The sequence below is a fragment of the Callithrix jacchus genome, chromosome 8, assembly GCF_049354715.1.
Source record: "Callithrix jacchus isolate 240 chromosome 8, calJac240_pri, whole genome shotgun sequence".
In the NCBI taxonomy this organism is placed as follows: Eukaryota; Metazoa; Chordata; class Mammalia; order Primates; family Cebidae; genus Callithrix; species Callithrix jacchus.
Window position 1 is genome coordinate 128,789,223 of NC_133509.1, and position 9,731 is coordinate 128,798,953.

At 50.3% G+C, this 9,731-nt stretch overlaps 1 protein-coding gene across 1 annotated transcript in view; it reads right to left on the minus strand.

Moving 5' to 3' along the window:
• The window catches only part of ASB2 (ankyrin repeat and SOCS box containing 2), a 42,619-nt gene extending 37,696 nt beyond the window's left edge, over positions 1-4,923 (minus strand). The window contains exon 1 of the mRNA XM_035261358.3: positions 4,799-4,923. The gene's annotated coding sequence lies outside the window, so the exon portion shown is untranslated. The remainder of the gene's footprint in view (positions 1-4,798) is intronic.
• Between the last annotated feature and the right edge of the window lie 4,808 nt (positions 4,924-9,731).

Here is a 9,731-nt window from a genome sequence, read left to right on the forward strand (position 1 = left end):
TTCATTTAACAATGCTGGGCACAGAGCAAGTGCTGATGAGTATTTCGGGTAGGGTCCACTTGTACCTTTTAGGTTTCACTCTTATGCAAAGCCTGCAGTTCAGATCCACGTGTCACCCTCATGTCACTGTCCCCACTGCAGCAGCTATGGGGAGAATCAGAACCATAATGCCTTCCCTTGCAGTGAGTTTCTCTCTCATCTTTGTTTTTAGTTTGAACCCCATAATAAATCTATGGATAAGGTATTATTGTTTCCCTTCTACAGATGAGGAAACTGAGGCACACTGAGGGAGAAAGTGACAAGGAAGAGACTAGAGGCTACATCTGATTTTACACCAAGTTTTCATCCCACACAATGAATAACAACCTCTGGATGTTTCTCAAGATTTGAGTGAAGGCCAGAATCAAACTGAAGACTGTGTGTGTGTGTGTGTGTGCGCGCGCGCGTGCACGTATTCACATTCAAAAAGACTACATACACTCTACATGTATATATAATATATATCATATACACACATACACATACTCTCTGTAAATCTCCTTCAAAAGCTCCAGACATCACATGACCCTCAGCTGAGGCCATCCTAAAACCTGGCTGCTTGGGCTGGCCTGGGGACACACAAGGAGTCAGGAATTAACCGGGCTGTTCCTTGGTTCCCAGGGCACGTGACCTCCTTCCTTGAAATGCTGTCTCCTTCTGCCAAAACGTATCTTTCTAATCTGCCTTTCCCCCCAGGATGCCGAGGGGTCCTAGGAAACCCAAGGAAATGCTTCCAGCTGGAGAGTTTGGGGGTATAGGTCATTGTTCTCTCCCCTTCCTGGGCCTATAGCTTTAAAACCTAATCAATAAAAATTAAGCTGGCACCTGTGGGTCCCTGTCCTGTTTCAAGCCACTTTCACCTGTTGCCTCATTTTACCTTTTTAGGACCAGGGAAAAGCATGGTCTTCGCATGGTGTGAATGAGGGGACTAATGCTTGGAGTGCATGCAGTCCGGAGGCTGAGACCACGGCGGCCTGACCCTCTTCATCAGGCTCTCTGACACAACACTAAGTCCATGGCAAGGAGCCAGTTGCTCTGTGACCCTAAACCTCATCCCTCTGGGGCTTTCACCTCTGCTCAGGCTAAGAAGTGATCTGGCCTTGGTAAGGAAAGGGGAATGAAATTCAGCCACCTTGCCTTTGACCCCCACGAGTGGCAAGGGTGTCAAAGCCAGGGTGAGCCTTTGGCTGTGGGGGTGGTGCTCAAGCCTCCAGCTGCCCTGGGGCCTAGTGTCTAGGGCCTCACAGCCACTGGGAGTTTGAGCCTTTGTTCAGACTCTAGGAAGCAGTGCCCCCCACCATCTGCCCGCCACCACCACCACTGGCTCTGTCATCTCAGACTTTTTGATGCTGATTTCAATCTCTCAGCTTTTGGGTGCCAAGGCCTTGGGACTTCCAAGGCTGGGTTGGGGCTGCTGAAGGTGACTCAAGAGGTGTACTCAGGGCCACAGGCCCCAGCTGACTCCACAAGACAGGGCTTTTCCCCCCTTTGTATGGGGTGGGGATGTGACTGCCCCAAGGTTACTCTGTGGGAGGTGACAACTAGGGATTTGAACCTGCTTCCACACCACCAGACACTTGTGCCCATTGTATAGAAAAGGAGACTGAGGTTGCATCTGAAACGGAGCACCCCTTGCTGACCCAAAGCTCGGTGAATCTCTCCCAAATAGTCTAAGACCCTAACAGCAAGTCTGGGTACTTGATTTACTTATTGATGTGCACTGAGAATGCCACTCCAAAAAGGAGCAGGAAATAGGGTGAGAGGAAGAGAGGGAAGGAGGGAGAACAGGAGAAAGCTCCCATTTTTATGTGGAAAGTACCCGGTTGCAAGGATGAGCATACATTCTGCACAGGCCCAAATGCCCGCTGCCTGTGGCGGTGCCCACACCACCGGCTGAGGAAGCACCCGCAAAGACTGGGCTTCCAGTTTACCTATTTGGGCCCCAGAGCTATTGAATCTCCAGGCCCGTGGATCACCTTCTTTTCCACCTCCTGAGTGAAGGGCCCTTCTGCTGCCTCCTGGCCCTGCGAGAGCCTGGCCCCTGTCCTGGCCCCTCCCCACATCTGTGCAGCTCAGACACAAACAGCTTAGGACACAGGATTCCAGGCCCCTGACCCACATTCTGCCCAGGCTCTACGAATGCCAGGCTCTGCCATCTGTGCCGGTGATGGAGGTGGGGGTGACAGGTTTGGACGGGACTGGTCAGTCCACCTCTGAGCCTCCCCTGCATCCCTGTCCCACTGCAGCCCGCCTAGCCCTGCTCTGTCCCTTAGGCACCCAAAGAGGGAAGACCCTCACCTTGGTTCCTTCGTGGCGGAACACACAGGGGGTTCTGGAAGCTCTAACTCCGGGAAGCAGAGCAGGAAGCCTCGGGCAGGGCAGGGGGATCCTCCAAAGCCCCCTCCTCACCTGCAGGGCTGGCTGGGAATCTTTTAAGCTAGATCTCACCCAAATTGGCAAGGTTCTTTTTCCTTTTTCTTATCCTCTCTCTTCTGAGTTTCCCCAACCCCGCATTTATTAAATCTTTCTCTTCTCTTTGCTTTCTTCTCTCCTTTTTCACTCCTCTACGTCCCATTCTTTTAAAACCCAGGCAGGTTGGGAATCCGTTTACTTGTTTCAGCATCACCTCCCCAAAACGTTCTTCCCAACCACAAAGCTCTTCATGACGTCATTATAGTCCTGGGCGTGAATTACTCCAAAAGATGGTGCTAAGGAAAGAGAACCACAGACACAAGCCACTCCTGTGGCAGCCACCTCCTGTGGGCAGCCTGCCCCCTGGCAGAGCAGAAATGGAAGGGCATTGGGCGGGCCCAGAGATATTTTTGTGCCTCCTTTGGGAAGACTCTTGGGATCTGGCCTGTCTGCAATACACGGGCACCTTATGATGCCTTGACTGTGCCAGAGACATGTCCCCGGGTGCATGATGGCCCTGTTTACCACTGCCTCAGCACCTTGAGAGGCCACAGGACGCCACTGTGGCTTTGAATGTGGACCCTCCAGACCAACAGGTCAGATTTCTGACTCCAGCACTTGCAGCCATCCAGCCTTAAGCAAGACCTTGAAGCTCTCATAGCCTCAGTTTCCAGACCTGAAAATGGGAGCAACGCTCACTCTGACTCATGGCGGCCTTGACGGAAGTCAGTGACAGAAATCTCCACACGTGCTTGGGCCAGTGCTCAATGAATGCTGGCTGGTGTGGACGGTTACTGTTTACTCTAAGGTCACCACGGGTGGATTACACAGCATCCCCCACCCCCGCCGCCACAAGGCACTCATGGCCTATTTGTGCAAGAACAGATGATACAAACCAGCATGGCACCCAGTGGAGCTGCTGCCAGCTTCTTGGGGACACTGTGTAGCACACAGGCCTGCCACCAGCTGTCAGGACCTGTCCCACTGTTTTGGAAGTGCCTTGAGCATCTGCCACTGGCTGCCTCGTGGTGCTTCTGCCCAGGGAGGAGTCAGGCTGTGGCGGGGGTGCTGGCCCCTGCTGGCTCTGCCTGTGCCCCGCTGAGCCCCCTTAAGCCTGCCCAGTGTGAAACAAGCTTATCTTCAGAAGAGCACTCCTCTGGGTGGGGGCTCAGCTTCTGTCTGCTTCAGGCCTTCCTCGTGTGCCTGCCCTCCCTACGAGTCACCTAGGAGCCTCCTCATTCCAGCCTGTCACCCTGGCTTCCCAAAGAGCTGACGAAGTCGAATCTCACATCCTCCAAGGGGAATGGGCCACTGAAATGAAAATGACTCTCCGCTTGGAGAAAGAGACCAAGTCATGTTTCAGGGCCCCCAACTCTGGGGCCTGAGATGTGAGCACATGGGTGGGAGTGTAGGCACCTGGCCGCGCTCCATCACATCCCAGATGCTCAATGTGTGCGGCTGGGTGTGCACTGTCCTCCGCTCAAAAACTCAGAAAGCATCCAGCTTCTTGCTTGGCCTGGAAAGATCTGCCTCGCCCTCTGGCCTCCCCTTCCAGCCTCACCCCTGTTTTTCAAGTGCAAGACCGTTCGCCAGAGCCACATTTCACTTTCCACCATCACCCCAGGTCCCCTGACTTTCCTGCCTTTGCCCAAGCGGCTCCTCCACCTGGAGGTCTCTGGTTTCACCCTGAGGACATCCCACCTATCCTTTCAAAGGCCATGGCCTCCTTAAATGTGTCATGCATGCGCGTGTACACACACACACATGCATGATATTCTTGTGTCCCTGCGTTCCACAGCCTTGTTAGAGCTCGCATAGATAACATTTCTCTGTTCCCTCTGCTGAGCCCCAAGCAGCTGCGAGCAGATCCCGTGGCACCTTGGCTGCTGTGGTCCCCCGCAATGCCGTGCACGCCCAGGCATTCTGCAAAAGTTACATTACATTTGCTCCCACTCATGAAAACTCCTATCTGTGTGCCTGACCTGAAAGCATTTCTGAAAGTCATTTGTCCATCGCAGATATTGCCCAAGATCTACAGACCCAACAATAGCATCATTGATAACTCCTCTTGCATTTCCATTTTTAGAAGTGCACAGCAGAGTCATATTCTGAGCAAGAGTCTTCCAGAAGAAAGGGTAAGTACGTGCAGATTGCTGATTCTCTGTTCATTGCATCCAAAATGAAAGTTACCAGCATTCCTTATAACTCAAGAAAATGTGAGACAGAAGGAAAAGCAACATCACAGTTTGACTACAAGAGATTTCCAGTAAGTACTGCAGCTGAAAATCCCAGCCAGCCCAACAATCTTTTGCAAGGTCTGTATAAGAAAGTTGAAAGCATGCATTACCTGTTGGGCTCTGAAACAAGGGTACAATTCAGGAATAATACAAAGGATTTTCTTGAGAGTGTCTTAATTCAGAACATGCTCCCCGAGTTTTTCTTCTGCCCTGGCCCCAAGCTTCTGGCTTCTCTGCCAGGCAGTTCTGAAACGCTCTCCTTTGAAGCAGGGAGTTTATTTCGGGGCCACCGCATGACCAGTGTTGAGAAGCCAAACTATAAGATGTTATGAATCTCAGATTTCCTGTTTGGAGGTTGCACTGAGGAAGCTGCGATCCTGCCTCCTGTTCCTCCGGGTGCATCGAATACAGACTCTCACTTCAGAGAGGATCCCGAAGCTTTGGCCCGCACGTGATGTCATCATTTGTGATCCTTGACATGGAGGCCATATATGGGTATGTTTCTGGAACTACCCAGGAGGGAGCCAGACAGGAGAGAGATGCAGTGGGTCAGAGACAGAGACAGGGAAAGAGGACGTGGAGATGCAGAGTTGGGAGACAAAGAGTGAAGAACAAGGGAGGACGAAGAAAGGGGAAGAAAAGGCAACAAAGGAGGGAAGGCAAGAGGCAGGAAGGAAGAGGATGGAGTGAAAGAGAAGGGAAGAGGGGAAGAGAGATGAAGGAGTTGGTGTAAAAGGGCTTTGGAGAAATAGAGGCTCAGTACGGAGCTTGTGGCAGGTGGCAGAGCCTGACATTTGGTGATATCAGGTGTCTGGCTGCTGGATACTGTGGGATGGGGCTGGGGATACAAAAAGTCAGGGCACAAATGAGCCCACAAACAAACACAGAGGCATGTGGGCAAGCCCTGGGGGAGACACACAGCACAAGGGAGCCCTTCTTCCTGGTCTAGGGAAGAACGTTCTGTTTCTGGAATAGATCGAATGGCAAAGACAGCACACACACAGCCACACGTATCTGGGATGTGACAGGGCATGGCCAGGCACCTACACTTCCACTCCTGTGTTCAGAGTTTGGGGCCCTTCAGTGGCCCATTCCCCTTGAAGGATGTGGGATTTTTGACAGCCACAGCATGATTTCTCACCAGTTCAAACCCAGGGAACCTCAGGATGCTCTTACACGCACTTCAAACATTCCACAAGGAAGCAAATCTCAATATGCAAGGTGCCATGGGGTTGGGTCATGGTTCTGGAGGTCTGACTGGTGCTGAGGATGGGAGGGACACCAGCGGTCCCCAGGCAGTCTCCCAGCTCCCCTGGTACCTGCCAAAGCGCTCATTGCCCCAGCTGGGACAGTCTCCCCAGGCCACTGTGGCTGGGTGGCCCCTCAAAGTTAGCTCAAGTTCAGCCCCTTCCAGACCCATGTACTATGGAGGGAGTGTGGGAGAAGGGAAGAGAAGAGGCTGTCAGATTCTTTTTGCTTTTGGGAGACTTTCCACCCCAGTAGGACATTCCAGTGGCCTCTGTGAAACAGCTCCCTGAGGCCAGGCTGCTTTCCTGGGCTCCTTGCTGGAGGCAAAACACAGGTTACTCTGCTTCCTGCCCACCACCAGACCCTCCCCGATCCGACCGGGGGAGGTGCGCCAGGGCGGGTAAGGCCCTTCCTAGGTTGTCCTCTGCCTTACCCTCTCAGTCCAGACAAAGGTCTTGTGGTCAACAGAGCTGGAGAAACTCAGACTCCAGATCCCGAGTCTTAACCCTGGACCACTGCTTTTAGCCAGAGCTCTGTCTTCTGTGATCAGCCACGGGGGGCTGAGCCAAGGCCCACCTCTTTCACTGAGTCATGTCGCCACCCGAGCCTTTCCACAGAAGGGACCAAACCATAGGCCACTGAGAGGCATCAGAAAAGTGACCACCATCGAGGACCCCAAAGCCCACTCCTAAATAAGAGAATAGGGTTTATTGTCTTACTCAACCAGGGACCAAGCCTTTTCCCACATTTATCAAGTTGTAGATAAGAGTCACAGAGAACAGAAAATGCACTTTGGGATGGGGGTGGAAAGCAGGAGATGGGAGCTGGCCGGACACACTTTGATTGCAACACGAAGACAACATCTTGCTGCACTCACAAAAACCTTCCAAGCGAGTGCTGGCATCACCCCATATGACAGATGAGGAAACCGAGGCTCAGAGAGGTTGGGTGGTTTGTCTACAATGCCACAATTTGTAAGTGATGGCTTAGCTTATCTGACCCAGTTATGTCTGACACAAAGATTGCTGTTTAGCCAGAGCTCTATCTCCTATGATCCAAATGTTGAGGCAGAGCAAGGAACCCCACAAGGCAGGATGGAAGAATTCCCGAAGCCATAGCTTGCTGATAGTGGTTCCTTTGGGAAGAAGCTGCTAGAAGAGTGCCCTGGATACATACTGTCCTGTAGACCAGCAGGCAACCTGTCCTCTAGATGAGGACTTCTGTTCCCCCGTCCCCATACCAAGGAATCCAGCACCACTATGTCCTCTCCTACTCTGGGCTCCTCCCATGCTCATAATTCACCAGCAATGGGGTTTCACCCAGGGCTGTCAATTCAAGCATGAAAGACTTTTGCTGGGGTGCATCACATAGGGATGAAAGCCTCGCCCAGCCCATTCACATTCTTTTCCTTATCTGAGACCTAGGGCAGCTGTCAGGTGAACAGGCTGGATGTTTTATGCCCACTGTCCAGATAAGGAGACCAAGTACACCACTGGGGCTGAGCCAAGGCCCCACCTCCTTCACTGGGTCATGTCCCCACCCAAGCCTTTCCACCGAAGGGGCCAAACCACAGGCCACCGAGAGGCATCAGAAAAGTGACCACAATCGAGGACCCCAAAGCCCACTCCTAAATGAGAGAATAGGGTTTACTGTCTTACCCAAACACAGACCAAGCCTTTTCCCCTCCAAGTCCCTGGTATATCAGAGCTCTATTCAAAAGCACATGTGGCTTTCCCAAAGTAATGAAGTCAGAACAAAATCTGTGGGGAAACAGTGGAGTATTTATCAAATTAAAATGAAATATACAGGGAAACAGTCACAGTATGTTAAGTAGAAAAGACAAATCTTCCCTCTTTAGCACAAGTGTGCATAGAAAAATATCTAGAAGGAAATGTTACATGTTAATAAATCACCTTTGTGTTTTCAAAATTTTCAGCAATTACTGTGTAGAGAAAATAGCAACATTATTTAGGTAATTGATTGGATTTGAGTTTCTGGTTGGGCAGTAGGGCCCAGCTCTTACCAAGATGGACCATCATTCACAAGGGTGTCCTCCTAGAGTCTGTTTCAATAATTCTCTCTGTGACTGTCAACAGACAGGCCAATGCTGTCTTTGTCTTGAGTTTTGTAGATGCTTACTGGCAGCAGCAAGCTTCCCAAGACTGCGAAGAGTTGAGGGCCAGGGTGACTAATTACTTTTGCTCCGACCTAATAGCTTATCTCCAAGGTGGCTGCCATCCATTTCTTCCCTACACATGTATGCATGCATGCGTGCCCGCACACATGCACACATGCACACACACACACACACACACATGCACGCACACATCAAACTCCATCTAAGAGGTGAGTATATTCTTTCCCTCCCCTTGAATTTGGGCTGGTCTAGTGATTGATATAACAGTAGAATGCAGTGGAAATGATGTCCTAAGACTTCCAAGGCTAGATCTTGAGATGCTTTGTAGCCGCCATGTTGTGAGGAAGTACAAGCGAGCAACACCCAGGGCCCCTGGACCACCAAACACCAGACAGAGGGGTGAAGATGCCCTCTTGGAGGTGGATCCTCCACCTGCAGCTGTTGCAGCTAATGTCACGTGGAGCAGAGACAAACTACCCATAACTTCCTGACCCGTAAAACCACAAGCTATGAAAAAATAGTTGTTTCGTGACACTGGGGATTGAGAGACTTTGACGTGTAGTAATAATAGTCAACCCGGACACTCACCAAACATTCCCTGTGGTCTCAGTTGCACGCTCCTCAGCTCTTGTGTGCTATCTATGGGTTTTTTTTCTGACTTTCCACTTGTCTTTGTTTCCATAAAAAAAAAAAAAAAAAACAGATTCAAACTGTTTTATTTAAAAAAATAAATTTTTATTTCAAAAAAATAATTTTTTGAAAAATAAATCTTTATTTCAAAAAAGTATTTTTTTTAACCTAACCCTTTACAAAAGAATGTAGTCCCAAGTCATTTCCCAGTTCCTGGGTTTATCAGACCAGAAACTCCTTTTGGCTGAGATTCTGTCTTACAGGGGTATTGTGACCCCTCCAACTGGAGGGACCCTTGGCTATCCTGGTGTTCAGAGCCCTCATTTCCTAGTTGAGGCTGCGAGAGGTGCTGTGACTTCTCTGAGATCACCCAGCAATTTGGGGGCAGAATAATTCACACACTGAAAACCATGCCAGTGGGAACCATGGCCCATGGGATCAGACATTGATGTCCTAAAGCAGAGACACTCTCCTGACAAAGGCAGGGACAGCTTTCAAGCATCTGACTCGAACCTGTGGAGGGCAGGCAATGTGACCCAGCGGAACGAGAACTGTGTCAGGATCCGGCCCTAACTCATTAGAATCGTATTACACTTACCTATGCCTGCCCCACCCCAGAGATTCTGATTTAAATCATCTATGTTGAGGCCCAAACAGGACTGATTTTAAAAAACTTTTTATTAAAGTTTAATATAACCACAAAAAGTGCAACTTTCACAAATGTACAGCCAAATACATTTTCACAGACTGGACACACCCAACATCTGAATCAAAAGTAGAACATTACAAGCACTCAAAAGCTCCCTTCCCCATAAGCCCCAGCCTCGCCCCCACCATCTCCTGCCAGGGGTGACCACTCTCCTGACTGCTAGCAGGGCAGGTTGCTTTGAACTTCCTGTGAATGAAATCACTGTGTCTCCGTTCATTCAATGCACATTGGGAGACCTGCCCATATTGTTTCATGGAGCTGCAGACTGTTGTTTTCATTGCTGTGTAGTATTCCATACTATGAATATATCACAATTTAT